The sequence below is a fragment of the Rhinichthys klamathensis genome, unplaced genomic scaffold (assembly GCF_029890125.1).
Source record: "Rhinichthys klamathensis goyatoka isolate OS25496 unplaced genomic scaffold, OSU_Roscu_1.1 h1tg000036l_1, whole genome shotgun sequence".
Classification (NCBI taxonomy): Eukaryota; Metazoa; Chordata; class Actinopteri; order Cypriniformes; family Leuciscidae; genus Rhinichthys; species Rhinichthys klamathensis.
Window position 1 is genome coordinate 10,650,103 of NW_026606584.1, and position 18,136 is coordinate 10,668,238.

Genomic DNA, 18,136 nt, shown 5'->3' on the forward strand with positions numbered 1-18,136 from the left:
ATATTACTCGGATTTTATTTTAGATTTCGGCTTCCAAAGATTATAGAATATTTGAGGTAAAACCATTAAAAACTATAGCCGCATTCTGTATAGCGCAACTTCCTTCCCATCGCAGCAGTAGGCTACGCTGCCATTTCACCTTAAAACTAAAACTTTAAGACAGAATCAGCACGATCGGTGATTGTTGTAAAATGCAGTCTCTACTGTTGCTAAATTGCGGGACACGTTTAATAATAAAAAGAGCTATTAAAAGCACAAAAATCTGCGCAAGAGATGCTGTTCCAAATGCGGCGCGCGCTCCGAAACATACCGTAACGAGACAAGCAAATTACACATTGGGCTTCATGTGCGCGTCTAAACGATCAAATATACACAATAATATGTCAAAATGACCGCCTTGGAGATTCACTTAAACAGTTTATGTCTAAAATGGACGTTATGGAAATATTTGGGAGAAAATATGGTGCATCAGTGACTATTAGATCTGCACTCGTTCTTAAAGGGGAACCAGTCTAATAAACATGCTGAGGATTGCGCCATTACTGAGAATTAAACAACAAAAGGCAAAAAGAAAATCAGCTCTTGAATGAATAACTTTAGCTTTAATAAGCATATGTAAGATGAGGAGACTGAGAAAAAAAGAAAGAGTGATGGAGATGAGGAGAGAGCAGGTATTGACAAATAATCTACTGCAGGCTGACATTTGGTTATTTTTTCATACAGGGGCTCTCTCTTAATTCCTGTACTCCCTTTGCTGTATTGATTAATCCTAATGTATACAATAAATATGCCTACAGTTTAATGGAAAAGTGCTTTTCCTTATATTTCGTTCAGGGCCAGTAAAAATATAGAAGGGGCCACCAAAACTCTGATCTACTGGCCCCGGGGGCCAGTGGGGATTTTTTTTTATGTTGAGCCCTGCACTGTCTGACGCCAGGATAGAGCAGCTGGCCTCCTCTATGCAGATATCTCGTCATCATTAATGGCGGAAGCGGCGGCGGGCGGTGGCCATTGTCCGTTGTCCGTTGGTGAGCGACTCGAGTGAAGCTGGTGAAGCTGGCGGGTGAACCGGCGAGCTTTCACGGGCTGGAGAAGGCTCGGGGACCCGCTGAGTACGGCGCTTTTTACGGCGCGGCACTATAGCGGGCTGAAGTGCAGACTCGGAGAAAAATGCCAGGCGAGTCCTCAGAGTCACCATGGGCAATAGCTCACAATGCCGAGAGCTGCGTGATCCTTACCCTGGCAGGAAACGCAGATGAAATGGCGGTCCCCGTCGCTGAGTGCGGCTCGGCACGAGCCACATGAACGAGGCATCTTTAAAAAGACGCTGCTCTTTTAGATAGATAGTCGCAGCGGCGAACACACACTCGGCAGAGTAAAAGGATATAAATGCCGGAAAGCGTAGCAGGTACGGCGACTGAAGGCGGCGAGATGAAGGCCAGCGGCTTCAGATGCAAAGGCTCGTCCCACAGAAAGCTTTTCTCAGACGGCGCGGCTTCTTCACTCCGGATCCAGCGATGCGTGAGCTTCGCTGAAGAGATGAAAAATCAGATTATATCAGCCCATCGAGCCATATTTATAGGCCCAGGCCACGCCCGCTTTGGTGGGAGGTGACGTAGTGGGCACGAAGCGCCCCCATTGGATCTGACGTCACCAAGGGCCTCTCTCGATAGCCTGCTGCAGTTGCCGCGGGACAGCCAATAGGCACGCGAGCCGTCTTGCCTATGTCTGCATGCTGCCGCAACGCGTTTTACATTATATTATAGAACCTCTCGTAAGAGAACCGAATATTTTCAGTTGCCAAAATGTTGGTGCATCACTATCAATAATTAAAAAATTTCAATAATCCAGTTACAACAAGTTGAGTCATTGAGTTCGCTCAGATCAGTTCTGAAAAGATTTGGTTCAAAATTTGGATTTTTTGAGAATTTTTGCTTTCATTCGTTAAGCATTTTTGTCATTGTGTACCCTTACAAGTTCCAGTTTCCATTTACTTTCATTATTATAAAGAAAAGACCGTCCAGTATATTATTCAAACATTCTCCTTTTGTGTTCCATAGGAAATAAAAGACAGTCGTTTAGGTTTGGAAAGACTTGAGGCTGAGTAAATAATGATTGTTTTTCCTCAATACAATGAGTCACATATTTTGCAAAGACAGGCTTTCATAATGTTCTTGGAAGAAGAATTATTTTATCAATTACATAAGAGAGGGTCGTCGTCACACAGAGGTGAATGCAACAGATTTTTCTTCAGTTATGGATTCACTTATGGCCACTGGCCATGAAGAATTTATGAGTCTATTTCATTTATTAGTGTTGTCATTCCAACGGCACAGAAACTTTGCCAGCTTTCAGCTAGATTTCTTTGAGTCGTATTTCACTGCTTGTTGGCTGGAGATTCTGAAAATCACATGATGCTTTTCTCCTGGGCTGCTTGAAAAAAATGGGGTTTAGAGGCAAAAATGTCATGGACTGATTTTAGTTTTCTTCAGTTTAATTGACTTTATGCACAGCTGCACTACTTCCTGAACTTAAGCCAGCTCCTTTATTTCCTGTCTTACATTATTGGACACACTGATTAATTCAGGTGTGCCTGACCTCAGTAGTCATAGCAACAACAATCAGACACACCTGGATTAATCAGTGTGTCCAATAATGTAAGACAGGAAATAAAGGAGCTGGCTTAAGTTCAGGAAGTAGTGCAGCTGTGCATAAAGTCAATTGCAAAGTGTCATAGGAGCAAAAAAAACAACAACTTTTTTTTAATGAGGCAATGAAAGAATCAGAGTGGTTAACTAAAACAAAAACCGTAAAACACAAAACATTTTCATTACATTTTCATTGATACACTGATATTTTGAGAAATAATTTTCAAAGATTTAAGCCTGGTTTCACAGACAGGGCTTAGACTAAGCCAGGATTAGGCCTTGGTTCAATTAGAACATTTAAGTAGCTTTTATAAATGTGCCTTATAAAAAAACATTACTAGGTGTGAATCTTGAAACAAAACAATGGCAGTGACATATTTTAAGATATCTCAGTGCAAGTTGCTTTCAGTTAAAACATGCATTTTAGTCTAGTACTAAAGGCTTAAGCCTTGTCTGTGAAACTTGGGTCTAGAGTAAAATGCTTTATTTTAAAAGGAAAGAGAGTATGTCACTGTTTGTGTAATATATGTATCTATGGTGCATTGCACTGTCAGTTACTGGATGGCCTTGAAATGGGCCTTTTGTTGTAACCTTATATGTAAATAATACAATTTAGGAATTGGTATGGCTGATGAGTGTTTAGACTGTTGGGTTATCTGGCAGGATACAACTTATTCAATGATATGGATGGCTGACTGAACACAATGATATATATATATATATATATATATATATATTTTTTTTTTTGTCTTAGCACCCTCAATCAGAGCTTTGAAATTAATGCCTATGGAGACAGTGCAGATAAAAACATGAAGAGAGTCAGTCAGAAGTGATACCAATCACATGTAGCGCCGTTGCTCCTACTTCTTTTTCCCGGCGGTCTTCCTCATGTCTTGGCAACGTGGGGAACTGGCAGTGTCAATTTATCAGAGAACAAAAGAGACACTATGTGGGTAGGGAGTGCGTCTGTAGGCCCTTGGAGAGGAAACAGACCCCCCACCTCCTACCTGTGCATTCAAACAGGATGTTCCTCAAACAGACAAGTGGAACCTCATAATTAGCATTTTGGAACTTTTTCTTTTGTTTGTCTTTCCGAGTCTTCTTTTTAAGTTTTCTGTTTATGTTGTTTATATGAATTCGCTGTTATTCCAGAGCTCATTGTCCTAGAAAGTTTATAGTACAGTTATTTTGGCAATAAATTATATGTACGGAAGATTTAAAGTGCCAATCGATAGAGATTTTGCTGTTTTGTGTATCACATTGTGTTAATATAGCCGCAGAGCGCAGGGCTGCTTAAAGTTTTTGACACGTTAGAAAAAAATATGCATGTATTTCAAAATGAAGCATGGCGCATGCTTGATGTTAAAAAAAGTTTAGCTCAGTTAAATAAGTTAAGTACTTGCACTGTCAAATACACACTAATGGTAAAATACACACAAAATTGTGCCAAAATGCCTGTCTTGGTGAGATAAAAAAAAACATGAATGTTTTTTGTCAATATTTTATAATAACATTTTTATGAATGTTTGAAATTTTATATTTTAGGCGCTATGGTTGAATTCCTTTTTGATTTTATTTAAAAGTACTGTGTGGATGTGACAAAAAATCATTACTTCATTTATTAAGTACAAATAATCATTGTGGAATAATATGAGGTTCATAAATAGTACAACATTCATATATATATATATATATATATAATATATATATACACATATACACATATATATATATAACTGCAGGAAAATACGTGATAAAAAAAAAAAACTGTTTAATATGAACAATATTAACATCTATTATTTTCCAAGTCCTCATACATCTCTTTGTCTTTCACTTTCAGGTCTGTGATCATCTGGTGATTCATTTTTGCTCCTGAAAAAGAATCAGGTAAATTCAAACACTTTAGTTTTTTGCTTTTCCTATCTTTCCTAATTTTTCTTAATATATCTCTTACTTCATGAAATCTAACACTGCAGTTTTTCTAATTCTGCGTGACGTCAATAGCAACAGCTAATCAGAACATATTTGATGTTTAATATGTGGTTATGAGAAGCAGGATTTTGAGAAGCAATGATATTTCCCAGTGGGTGGGCCTGACAATTGTTATGACGTAGAATAGAAGCCAAGTGGAAGAGTAAGTATTTTTAGACCGTAGTTTTCATATTGTTTTGACTTCATCCATGTGGGGTTTTTTTTGTCTCTCAGAAGCTTAAAAGTGGTATGAGCTGGGGGTCACCAGTTCATTTTTATTCTTTTACGTAACTTTTGGCTGCTTTACATTCTGTACACTAAAAGAGCTGGCTCCGTGCACTCCTGACGTAAAGAGAGGGAAGGAGAGAGGGTTGCTTATATAATCTGACCTGAGTGTCAGAGAGGCCAGGGGCAGGACACAATGTCATCTCTGTGATGTAAGCCCTGGTTCCCATCTCACTGCCATTCCCTTCATGAAACAAACTCACTTTCACTCAATTAGCCCAGCAGATAAAAAAAACAACAACAACAAAACATGATGCGTTCAGTTACGTAACAATCAGGCACTTGCAGATGACCACCTGACTGCCCCTTCCACTTCACTCGAAGGAAGCAGCGTGTCATTGGTTTCCAGGGCAGACTTCACCTGACACCCTGTGCAGCCTCCTCCAGATCTTGAGAGACTGAAATGCATGAAATTTACCGGATGTAAATGGGAGCGTGAAATGGAAATGTCTTTAATGCCAATGAATATAACATCAAAATTGACTATTAACTTTCTTAATAATGCACATTGCTTGTGTAATTGAATGATCCGTGTACATTATTCAAACCTGGTCAGAGACTTCTGTTTCAAATTGTGTAATTATGCAACGCACACATATTTATAGCGCACAAGTTGTAACTTAGTGCCCCTCTACAACACAAAAAGGCTGAATTAAATCTGGATTCTAAATGCATGTTGTTGTTGGTGGTTACGGCATTTATAATACAAAACAATATGGGTAGTTTTGGAGGATTTCAAAGTAGAAATGTGAAGCTTATAATTTTATAAAAGCACGTACTGTACATCCTTCTGTAAAAACTTGTGTATTACTGTTTTTGAGCTGTAAAGCAGTTTAAATAATTTGACAGTTATTTTAGGTGTTATGTTGTCATCGATGTAATTACACAGAAAAGCTTATTAATTTAAAAAAAAGATATATATATATATATATATACATATTTTATGTCTTTTGGCTATTAAAACAGTGAGTATTTTAACTTTTTTTTGAGGTAATAAAACTTTATGCCACAAATTCTGACGATTCAGCTTAACTTAGTGAACTTAACCCAGAATATCCCTACAATTCTTCCTTTGCATCGGGAGCGCACATACGTAGGCTTCCTTTGTAGGCGGTGCACTAGGTTTTGAAACTAGGTTTAATTTTAGATTTGCATGAAGACGTATGTCAAATGTCCATTGTGATTCTGTCATTGTATGATAGATGTGTTTTCATCTCTATCTTATGATGTTATGAAACATATACCAGTTATTTCAGAGTCGCAGTAAGATCTCTGAGGGCAGGCACCTCCATTACACTAAATGAATTTGTTTTTGCATGTACTGATAGCACTAAACGCTTCTCACCTCCTAATTGATTTTCTCATTCATCTCCGGGGAATGTTGTTCACAGTCATGGATGCTTCTGAAGGAGCCACGTTTCAAACAAGCAGCACAGTGTGGACAATCCACCCCCTCTCCACCCGAAACTAAGATGTTGCCCTTAGAACTAATAATGGGCTTTGGCGTATGCTTCTCCGATTGATCTGCTAAAACTATAAGTGCAAGCAGAACAAATCCCTGTAATGATTGCCTCAGGAGGGGAGCCAGTGCTGTGCTAAGTGTGTGTGTGTGTGTCGGCTCATAGCGCTACTCACACACATTATCTCTCCACTGTACATCTCCTCACAAACCTATTCTCTCCTATCAAACTACGCTTTCCACTTCTGTGTCCTGTGTAGTTGGAAGTCCGATATTCTTGAAAACAGGTTAGCTGTGTCTTTTTTCAGAAACATTTTGTTATACACACTCACTCACATATAGATATAGAAACACATACAGTTAGGTCCATATATATTTGGACACAGGCACAATTTTCACACTTTTGGCTCTGTATGCCACCAGAATAAAATTAAAATGAAACAATCAGGATGAATTTGAAGTGCAGACTTTCAGCTTTAATTCAAGAGGTTGAACAAAAATAGCAAGTAAACATTTTAGAAACTGCAACCATTTTTATACACAGTCCCCCCATTTTAAGGGGCTCAAATGTAATTGGACAAATTAATATAATCATTAATAAAATGTTTATTTTTAATATTTTGTTGAGAATCCTTTGCAGGCAATGACTGCCTTAAGTCTGGAACTCATGGACATCACCAAAGACTGGGTTTCCTGTTGTGTTGTCACGGTACCAAAATTTCAGTATTCGGTACCAATACCAGTGAAAATCCACGGTTCTCAGTACCAATTTCTGTACCAAAAGCTTAATTTAGATAAAATTTACATATATTAAAGTGTATATCACAGTTACAAAGATGGAAACTGTAGTATTAAAAACCCTTTACAATAAGATTATATTTGTTAGATAACATTAGATAAAATTACCTAACAATAAACCATAGTTATATACTGTAGCAATTATTCTCCTTGGGGTTAATTTAAAAATATACTAATACATTTTTAAAATCAAAAGTTTTATCTGTTAACATTATTTGAATGAAGTGAACAAACATGAACAATCAAGTGTTTGTATTAAATAACATTCACAAACATTAATTAATGTTGCAGAAATATATTGTTCACTCAATGTGTTGATGTTAGATAACACATTAAGTAATGTTAATGAATGGTATCTTATTGTAGTGTTACCAAACTATACAGGAGATAGAACATGTTTTATTTGACTTAACTGTAGCCTACTTTTATTTAATCCAAAACTGCCAAAAATGTCACTCTTGCCTGTCTTCAAAACTTGATAACCCTGTAGCTGATTTCTAATGCAAGGGCTAGAAATCAATTAATTCTTTGCTGATACTTCCTCGTCATCACGGGGAGCGCAGTTTGCACAGCTTTCTCCTTCTCTCCACAAGCGCTCGCTCTCGCGTGTCTCCGCTATGCAACCATAAACAGTGCATGGAAAAACAAGCTCGCACGTCGCTTCTATTATGAGCGCGCTTCCCGCGCGCCTACATTTGAAATTTGCACGCGCAAAAAAACGTGCTATGTGAACGTGTGAACGGCCCTTTATAGCAACGTGACATTAGCCTAATTCAACATATTTCCATATGTGGCTCTTTCCTCCTTTCTTGTCAACAAGTGGATTCAGAGCCAACGCATTAGCAGCGCCGCCGGTCGCCATGTCTCAGTGTTTTTATGAAGAGGACGCAACTCTGCACCTTTCGGACAGCGCATCAAGAACCAGATTAACCCGGTACTCGGTACCTAGAAAAGCTGGTACCGTAACCGTTAATTTTTTTTAGTACCGACTTGGTACCGAAGTACCGAGTTTTTTGACAACACTAGTTTCCTGCTTTGTGATGCTTTGCCAGGCCTTAACTGCAGCTGTCTTCAGTTGTTGTTTGTTCGTGGGTCTTTCTGGCTTTAGTTTTGCCTTCAGCAAGTGAAATGCATGTTCGATCGGGTTGAGATCAGGTGATTGACTCGGCCATTGCAAAATTTTCCACTTCTTTTCCTTAAAAAACTCCTGGGTTGCTTTTGCGGTGTGTTTTGGATCATTGTCCATCTGTACCGTGAAGCGCCTTCCAATCAACTTTGCTGCATTTGGCTGAATCTGGGCAGACAGTATATTCCTATACACTTCAGAATTCATCCGGCCACTTCTGTCTTCTGTCACATCATCAATAAACACCAGTGATCCGGTTCCACTGGAAGCCATGCATGCCCATGCCATCACACTGCCTCCACCATGTTTTACAGATGACGTTGTATGCTTTGGATCATGAGCTGTTCCAAGCCTTCTCCATACTTATTTCTTACCGTCATTTTGGTACAGGTTGATCTTAGTTTCATCCGTCCAAAGAATGCTTTTCCAGAACTGGTCAGGCTTTTTTAGATGTTTTTTGGCATAGTCTAATCTGACCTTTCTATTCTTGATGCTTATGAATGGTTTGCACCTTGTGGTGAACCCTCTGTATTTGCTCTCGTGAAGTCTTCGCTTGATTGTAGACTTTGACAATGACACGCCTACCTCCTGGAGAGTGTCCTTCACTTGGCTGGATGCTGTGAATGGGTTTTTCTTTATCATGAAGAGGATCCTGCGATCATCTACCACTGTTGTCTTCCGTGGACGTCCAGGCCTTTTTATGTTGCTGAGCTCACCAGTGCATTCTTTTTTTTCTCAGAATGTACCAAACTGTTGATTTGGCCACTCCTAATATTCCATCTATCTCTCGGATGGATTTATTTTGTTTTTGAAGCCTAATGATGGCCTGTTTGACTTGCATGGAGAGCTCCTTTGAACGCATGATGTAGGTTCACAGCAATAGATTCCAAATGCAAATACCACTCTTAGAATCAACTGCAGACCTGTTACCTGCTTAATTGATAAAGAAATAACGAAGGAATAGCCCACACCTGTCCAAGAAACCACTTTTGATTCAATTGTCCAATTACTTTTGGCCCCCTTTTGAAAAAGGGGGGTGGCTACTCTCAAGAGCTGTAATTCCTAAACCCTTCCTCCAATTTGGATTTAAATACTCTCAAATTAAACCTGAGAGTGTGCACTTTCAGCCCATATCCATTATATAACTATAGCTTGAATATGTTTTGGTAAATATCTGAAAAAAAAAAAATTGTGCCTGTGTCCAAATATATATGGACCTAACTGTATAGAAAGCTACATAAACTCACAGCAGAGAGAGAGAGATGGATTAAAAACCTTTGCGAGACTGTGTGCATTTATTTGCTGATTTTTTAAGCAGGGGACTTGAAGACAATGTCTTTATTTGTTTAGATTTTATTTTTAACCCTCGTGGTCTGTATGACTTTTAACCTTACAGATTCTTTCAAAATGTTGCTCTGACCTTATTGAAGTCAGCATGAAATGAAGTTTTACCTTACCTATTTTTCTAAATGCATGGAAACACTTTTCCCGCCAGCATTTTTGATAATTTTCACAAAATTTTCATGGCCCCCAGAATATTTTGTTGACTGAATCTCTGAACATGCAATATATCAAAAGAAAGAACAGAGCCTTTAAAAAAAAAAAAAAAAAAAAAAAGTTTTATTCTTCATGCCTTCTTTTTTTATCCACACTTGAATGTGGGTAAGTTTAATAAAAAAAGCATCAATTTGAACAAAAAGCTGAGAAAACCATGTTTTGTTAAAGACTACAATGTGCGTAAACGTACTCGGTTACTAACGTAACCTCGGTTCTCTCTAGAGAGGGAACGAGTACTGCGTAATATCTTACGCTAGGGGGAAACCTCTTTTCCACGAGATATTGAAGCCAAAAATTATCCTTAATTTTGATTTAATGTAAAACGCTGTGCAGCAGCATGCAGACATAGGCAAGACGGCTCGCGCGCCTATTGGCTGCCCTGCGGCAACAGCAGCAGCCTATCGAGAGAGGCCCTGCGGGACGTGATACCCAATGGGGGCGCTTCGCGCCCATTTCGTCACGTCCCGCCAGATTAGGCGTGGCCTTGGCCTATAAATACACTCGACAGGCTGATACAAACTGGTTTTCATCGCTGAAGCGAACCAGCGCTGTTGTATGCACGGCAAGATACGCAGTACTCGTTCCCTCTCTATAGAGAACCGAGGTTATGTTAGTAACCGAGTATGTTCTCTTACGAGAGTATCTCTCGTACTGCGTAATATCTTACGCAATGGGGAACACAATGCAACACGCCGTGCGTACTGCGATCCGACACCAAAGTCCCAAGGGCAGTAGCCCGGGGCTCATATAGTGCATAATCACCGTAGACTCACAGAGAGTCGGAGAAGAGAGGCTACAAGCATCATTCCCCATGAAATAGCATCCCACAGGAGCTAGTTATGTTAACAGTGTTTCACGCAGACAGGGTGAACGTGGTCAGCCTGAACTGGGTATAAGTACGGGTTATTCAACACCCATGGAACTGTTCTATCGATCAGTGAGCGATGCCCAAGCAAAACTCAGCATTCTGCGCCGGCGCAGCGGGGCAGATAGTACTGAATTCTAGACCGACAGCAGCTTGGCCTGTAAGGCGGGAACCTCTAGGTTATAAAACCTTATAAATGTAGACGGCGAGGCCCGGCCTGCCGCCATACAGATATTTTGCAAGGGAATCCCGCTAGACCACGCCCACGACGAGGCCATGCCTCTCGTGGAGTGCGGTCTGACACCCAAAGGACACTGCAGGCCCTTAGAAGTGTAAGCCAGCGCTATGGCATCAACTATCCATCTGGATAGGCTCTGTTTTGATGCGGCCAGTCCCTTGGAGCGCCCGCCAAACAAAACAAAGAGCTGCTCGGTCTGTCTGAAGACAGACGAGCGGGACACATAAGCTCTCAGCGCCCTGACGGGGCATCCTCCTCCTCATTATTCACCGGGAGGGCGCACAGGGAAATAACCTGGGCCCTGAACGGTGTGTTGAGGGATTTGGGCACGTACCCGTGCCTTGGTTTGAGTATGACTTTAGAGTCATTAGGCCCAAACTCCATACATGACGCGCTTACTGAAAGTGCTTGTAAGTCCCCTACGCGCTTCACTGAAGCAAGAGCCACAAGAAATACCGTTTTGAAAGACAGGTGTTTCATGTCTGACAAATGGATCGGCTCGAATGGGGCACCTTTCATGGCTTCCAGAACCGTAGAAAGGTCCCACACAGGGACTGAGGGGGGTCTGGGAGGATTCAGCCTCCGAGCTCCCCTGAGGAATTGTACGACCAGGTCGTTTTTCCCCAGTGACTGGCCAGACGTTGGTTTTGCAAACGCTGCTATGGCCGCCACGTATACTTTGAGCGTGGATGGGGTTCTACCCTTATCCAGCAGCTCCTGAAGGAAGGAGAGCACTTCCGTAACCCCGCAGTGAAGTAAGCAGTAAGCCCTGAGCTTGACACCAGGTAGAGAACACCGACCATTTCGAGGCGTAGAGCCGTCTAGTAGACAGGGCTTTAGCCTGCGTGATCGTGTTTTGCACTCCCTCCGGGAGGTTAGCGGGTACCCGTTGATGGCCCATGCGTGTAGGGACCATAAATCCGGGCGAGGATGCCAAATCGATCCCTTTGCCTGAGAGAGGCAGGCAAGGCAAGGCAAGGCAAGTTTATTTATATAGCACATTTCATACACAATGGTAATTCAAGGTGCTTTACATAGAAAAATCAAAAGAAATAGGAATAATTAAAACAGTTAAGAATAAAGAGATTAAAATAATCAAAAGAAATAAGAATAATTAAAACAGTTTAGAATAAAAAATTAAATAAAATACAGTACAAACAGTCGGACACAGTGGCAAAGTGCTCATTCAGTAAATGCATAGCTAAACAGATGTGTTTTGAGTCTGGATTTGAATGTGACTACTGTAGGAGCACATCTGATCTCCTCTGGAAGCTGGTTCCAGCTGCGGCTGGCATAGTAGCTAAAAGCAGACTCACCTTGCTTAGAGTGAACCCTTGGTATTTCTAGCTGATGTGATCCTAATGATCTGAGTGATCTGTTGGGTTTATATTCAGTGAGCATATCTGCAATGTATTTAGGTCCTAGGCCATTAAATGATTTATATACCAGTAATAATACTTTAAAATCAATCCTAAATGTAACTGGGAGCCAGTGTAAAGACCTGAGGACTGGTGTGATGTGTTCATATTTTCTGGTTCTGCTCAGAAGCCTGGCAGCAGCGTTCTGTATGAGCTGCAACTGTCTTATGGTCTTTTTAGGAAGGCCAGTGAGGAGTCCATTACAGTAATCCACCCTGCTGGTGATGAAAGCATGCACAAGTTTCTCTAAGTCTTGACTGGAAACAAAGCATCTAATTCTTGCAATATTTTTCAGATGATAGTATGCTGATTTAGTTATTGATTTGACATGACTACTGAAACTAAGGTCTGACTCTAGAGACACACCAAGATTCCTGACTTGATTTTTAGTTGTTAGACCCCTAGCGTCAAGGTATGCATTCACCTTGAGAACTTCATCTTTGTTTCCAAACGCAATGACTTCAGTTTTGTCTTTGTTTAACTGAAGAAAGTTTTGGCACATCCAACTGTTTACTTCATCAATGCATTGGCACAGGGAGTCAATGGGGCTGTAATCGTTAGGCGATAGGGATAAGTAGAGCTGTGTGTCGTCTGCATAGCTGTGGTAAGAGATTTTGTTCTTTCTCATTATTTGGCTCATTGGGAGCATGTACAGGTTGAACAGGAGTGGTGCAAGAATTGAGCCTTGAGGGACTCCGCATGTCATGGACGTCCACTCAGACTTATGGTCTCCTATACTCACATAATAACCTCTCCCTTCTAAGTATGACCTGAACCATTTTAGGACTATCCCAGAAAGCCCCACCCAGTTTTCCAGCCTGTCAAGAAGTATGTCGTGATCGACAGTGTCAAATGCAGCACTGAGGTCGAGTAGTACCAGCACTGATAATTTCCCTGTATCAGTATTTAAGCGAATATCATTTATTATCTTTATGAGCGCTGTCTCTGTGCTGTGATGCGATCTGAAACCAGATTGAAAATTGTCAAAGTATCCATTCAAGCTTAAGAATTTGTTCACCTGATTGAAGACAACTTTTTCAATGATCTTCCCTATGAAAGGAAGATTTGAGATCGGTCTATAGTTGCTTAATATGGTCTTATCCAGATTGATCTTTTTCAGGAGGGGCTTGACAACTGCAGTTTTCAGGGAGTTTGGAAAATTCCCAGAGAGAAGTGAGGCATTTACCATTTCTAGGAGATCTGCTTCTAAACAGTTTAACACACTTTTGAAGAAAGATGTGGGAAGTGCGTCAAGGGCGCAGGTTGATGTTTTAAGGTGCTGTACGGTTTCTTCTAAAATTTTGCCATCAATTTCTTCAAAATCAGACATAGTAGCTACTTTCTGCGGTTGTGGTCTGATCTGTCTGACCCCAGTGCGGCTCAATGATGTGCTGATCACCTTTCTGATATTATTGATTTTCTCAGAGAAGAAAAAAGCAAACTCCCTGCACTTGCTGTCTGAAAGCATTTCACTGGGAATCTGGCTTGGGGGGTTTGTCAGTCTCTCTACAGTAGCAAAAAGAGTGCGTGTGTTGTTTAAGTTGCTGTTTATAATATTTGAGAAGAAAGTCTGTCTAGCTTTGCCTAGTTCCATATTAAAAGCATGGATGGTGTCTTTGTAGATGTTATAATGGACTACAAGTTTTGTCTTCCGCCACATGCGCTCTGTTTTTCTGCATTGTCTTTTCATATTTTGCACAGCTGTTGAGTTTCTCCAAGGTGCTTTTTGTCTACCACTCTTCCTGACTTTCATAGGAGCAATATCATCAATTACACTTTTAACTTTTGAGTTAAAACAATCAAGGAGAAAATCAACAGAGTCAGCAGATATGCTTGGTGTTGAAGATATAGCCTTCATAAATAGTACACTAGTGTTCTCATTTATGCATCTCTTCTTGACAGACACAGATCTAGCTTCAATGGCAGGAGAGATCAATATATCAAAGAAAATACAGAAATGATCAGACAGTGCTACATCCTTAATAACAATCGATGAAATGTTTAGACCCTTACTGATAAGTAAATCTAGAGTGTGTCCACGAGTGTGTGTCGGTCCGTGTACATGCTGAATCAGGTCAAAAGTTTTTAAAACAGTTTTGATTTCTTTTGCCATATTTGTATCATTATCTATGTGAATGTTAAAATCTCCAGCAATAGCAAAACAGTCGAACTCTGAGGAAATTGTTGATAACAGTTCTGTAAAGTCCTCAGCAAAGGCTGGAGAGTATTTTGGAGGCCTGTAAATAATGATAAGTAAAATGCGTGGGGCACCTTTTAAAACAATACCGAGATATTCAAAAGACGGGTAGTTACCAAATGATGTTTGCTTACATTGATAGACATCCTTAAAAAGAGCAGCTACTCCTCCACCTCTCCTTACAGCTCTGCAGACACTCATAAAAGTAAAGTTAGGAGGGGCTGTTTCATTGAGGACGGTTGCACTGCAGCTGTCTTCTAGCCAGGTTTCATTTAGAAGTATAAAATCCAGGTTGTATGTGGTTATTAAGTCATTGACTAGAAGTGATTTATTTTTAAGTGAGCGGATGTTTAAAAGTGCTAACTTAACAGTCTTACTTTTTGTCCCCACAGCAGTCTTAGTTTGGCGTGTAATAGGTACCAGATTAGATGGGTTTGCTGTACGGCTTTTGAAGGCCTTAGACCTTCTATCATGTAATCGAACAGCAATAGAGAAAGATACAGGCACACTGGGTTCCCGCTTGTTATGTAAACATTTAAGAAAGTTACTGTTGTCATAGCGGAGACCCGACACATATCACTGAGAGCTGGTATCAGTTGTTTTTGGTTGACCTCGGGCCGATGGAGGAGGGTGTGAGCCCTGGCGCTGTGGCAGAGGCCGAAGAGCTCTCACAGGAGGAGGAGGAGGGGGAGGGGGAGCTGGGCCTGCAGGCTTTGGTGGTTGTGGGGCCTGCCGCTTTTTGGTTGACATCTGGGGGCTTGCAGCAAAAGAGTGGGATAGTTTGGTTCCAGCAAACACCAGTTCTTCCATTTTCTCTGAGAAGCACAGAAGTGGAGATGCTGGAGATAGAGAAAATGTGTCTGGTGAGACGGGCTGTTGCTCTGGTGTTATCGGCTGTAATATGCTGTCCTGGTTTCCCTGGCTGTTTTCCAGAAAGTCGTCCTTGGGTGCTGAATCTTGGAGCAGTTCTAGTATGTCACAGTCTGTCTGTGGTGAGCTCTGTGGGCGGGGCTCAGCTGAGATTGGGTCCGTGAGCAGAAGTTGTTGTGGCTGCATGGTGTTATCATTGTCCTTGTGTGACGTGTCAACCGCATGTCCATTCAGGTGCTGAAGTGAAGTCCTGTGGTCATTCATACTGTGTCCAGGTATGTGTGTGCCATTCAGGTTGAGTGGATTGGCACAGACTGCAGAAGGATGATTGAGGGAGAAGCAGATATTGTCCTTTAGCACTCTTGAACCAAGTTTGTTTGGGTGGAGCCCATCCTGTTGAAACAGTTGCCTCTGACTCCAGAAAAGATTGAAGTTGTCAATGAAGTTTACTCCTTTTAAATAGCAGGTTTTTTGGAGCCATGTATTAAGCCCAAGCAACCGTGAAAACCTGTTTGTTCCTCTTGCTGGGAGTGGTCCACTGATGAATGTTTGAACTTTCAGTCTTTTAAGTGTTTCAAAAAGTTCATTGAAATCCTTCTTAAGGAGTTCTGACTGCTCTTTATGAATATCATTTTTCCCCACATGAATGATGAGTCGATTTGCAGTTTTATGTTTCATCAGAATGTTCTGAAGTTCCCTGTTTACATCAGAAGTTGTTGCTTGTGGAAGGCAGCATGTAGTTGTATCCCTGCTACTAATGTTTTTGATTATGGAGTCACCCACTATCAGAGTCCTGGGCTCGGCTGCGCTCTGAGCTGAGTGCCGCTGTCTGCTCGACCTTGAGCGCCAGTTAGCAGTGTTGGTAACTGGCTGATTCAGTCTGTGTTCGATCACATTCATCACATTCAGGGATTCCTCATTCATTAATACTTCAAATCTGTTCTCAAGATGTATAGGCGGTGGTAGGAGACCAGTGTTTGCAATCCTTGTCAGAGCCGTATCTGGGGTAGAGGATGCTACTGCGGCAATATGTGATACTCGTGACAATCTGATGTCTCGAGTGCCTTTGGGTCTCGCTCCCTGTTTGTGCCATCGATTTGTAAGTCGATCGGCTTGTTTCTCTACACTCAGTATGGCCTGTCGAGGAGTACTAGATGCATGGGACTCACCGGCTGTATGCTGAGGGCGTCCATGGCTGATCTCTGTTGTGTGTTCCGTCTGGTTTGGTGGTCCCACAAATAACTTTGTTTCAAGAACTACAATCCTTTGTAAAAGTCTGTGGCAGTTAATGCAGCAAGTAGATTCCAGAGGAGGCATTTTCTCTTATCCTTTATGAGTGTAGACAGTTGTGATTTTCTCTTCCCCGGAATGTAAGCTTTCAGTGGGAGGCTGGTCAAGTAAAAAGAATTCTGCTTTTTTGTAGTAATCCAAGCGTTTGAGCACTGTGCTGATTAGCTGAAGTTAAAATTAGGTGATAAAAGGAGATAAAATATAAAAATATAAAAGCGATAGAGCAAAGCGCGGAGCAGTAAGCAAGAGCGTCCGAACAGTGGCAGAGCAGGAAGTGAACCTGCTCTGCCACTCTCTGCCACTCAGAGGAGGTCTCTCCTCACCAGTATAGGCCATGGGGCAGTGCTGGTCAGCTGCATCAGGACTGGGAACCAAATCTGGTTCGTCCAGAGCGGAGCCACGAGCAGCGCTGGGCATCCGTTTTCCCTGATTCGTTCCAGCACTTGAGGCAGGAGCGAGACGGGGGGAAAAGCATAGAGGGGGCAGCAGGGCCATACGTGGGCCAGCGCATCCCTGCTCTTGGAGAAAAAGTCCGGACAGTGAGCGTTTTCCTGGGACGCGAACAGGTCCATCTGCGCTCTGCCGAATGTCTCCCACAGCAGTTGGATCGTCTGCGGGTGCAGCGACCATTCCCCTGCTGGGACATTGTCTCTGGACAGTCTGTCTGGTCCCAGATTCAGGTGACCAGGCACATGCGCTGCTTTCAGTGAAAGCAGGTTGTGCTGAGCCCAGACCAGGAGGTGTTCCGTCAGCCTGTAAAGGTTTCGGGACCTGACGCCACCCTGGCGATTTATGTATGCCACCACTGACATGTTGTCCGACCGGACTAGGACGTGGTGGCCTTTTATCTGGGGACAAAAACGCCGTAGCGCGTTGTCGGCTGCCAGCATTTCCAGACAGTTTATGTGTAGAAGCTTTTCCCGTTCCGACCACTGGCCAAAGAACGGTCTGCCCTCGAGCAGCGCTCCCCATCCCGAGGTGGAGGCGTCCGTAGACACCACGGTCACACTCGAGGGAGTCCCCAGACACACGCCTGACTGATACCAGTCGGCTATTTTCCACGGTTCCAGAGCCGAAACGCATTTCATGTCGACCCTGAGGCGAAACAGACCAGGTGTCCACGCCCTTTAGCTGCAGTGGGCGCATGCGAAGCAGGCCCAGCTGAAGTACCGAAGATGCTGAGGCCATGAGACCCAGCATTTTCTGAAACCTTTTGAGCGGGACTATAGAGCCGCGGCGGAAGGATTTCGCGGCGCGCTGAATGTCCAGTCCGCGCTCCGGTGACAGACGTGCTGTCATAGACAGCGAGTCCAGCACTGTTCCCAGAAAAGAAATTTTCTGGCTGGGAAACAGCGAACTCTTCGCCCAATTGACTGTAAGACCCAGCCTCTCGAGATGCTCGAGTAATGTGGTC

The 18,136-nt window shown here is 42.1% G+C and overlaps 1 protein-coding gene across 2 annotated transcripts in view; it reads left to right on the forward strand.

Moving 5' to 3' along the window:
• The window catches only part of lpp (LIM domain containing preferred translocation partner in lipoma), a 235,255-nt gene that overhangs the window by 40,044 nt on the left and 177,075 nt on the right, over positions 1-18,136 (forward strand). For both annotated transcript variants that reach the window (XM_056246335.1, XM_056246334.1), the window contains one exon: positions 4,489-4,535. The gene's annotated coding sequence lies outside the window, so the exon portion shown is untranslated. The remainder of the gene's footprint in view (positions 1-4,488; positions 4,536-18,136) is intronic.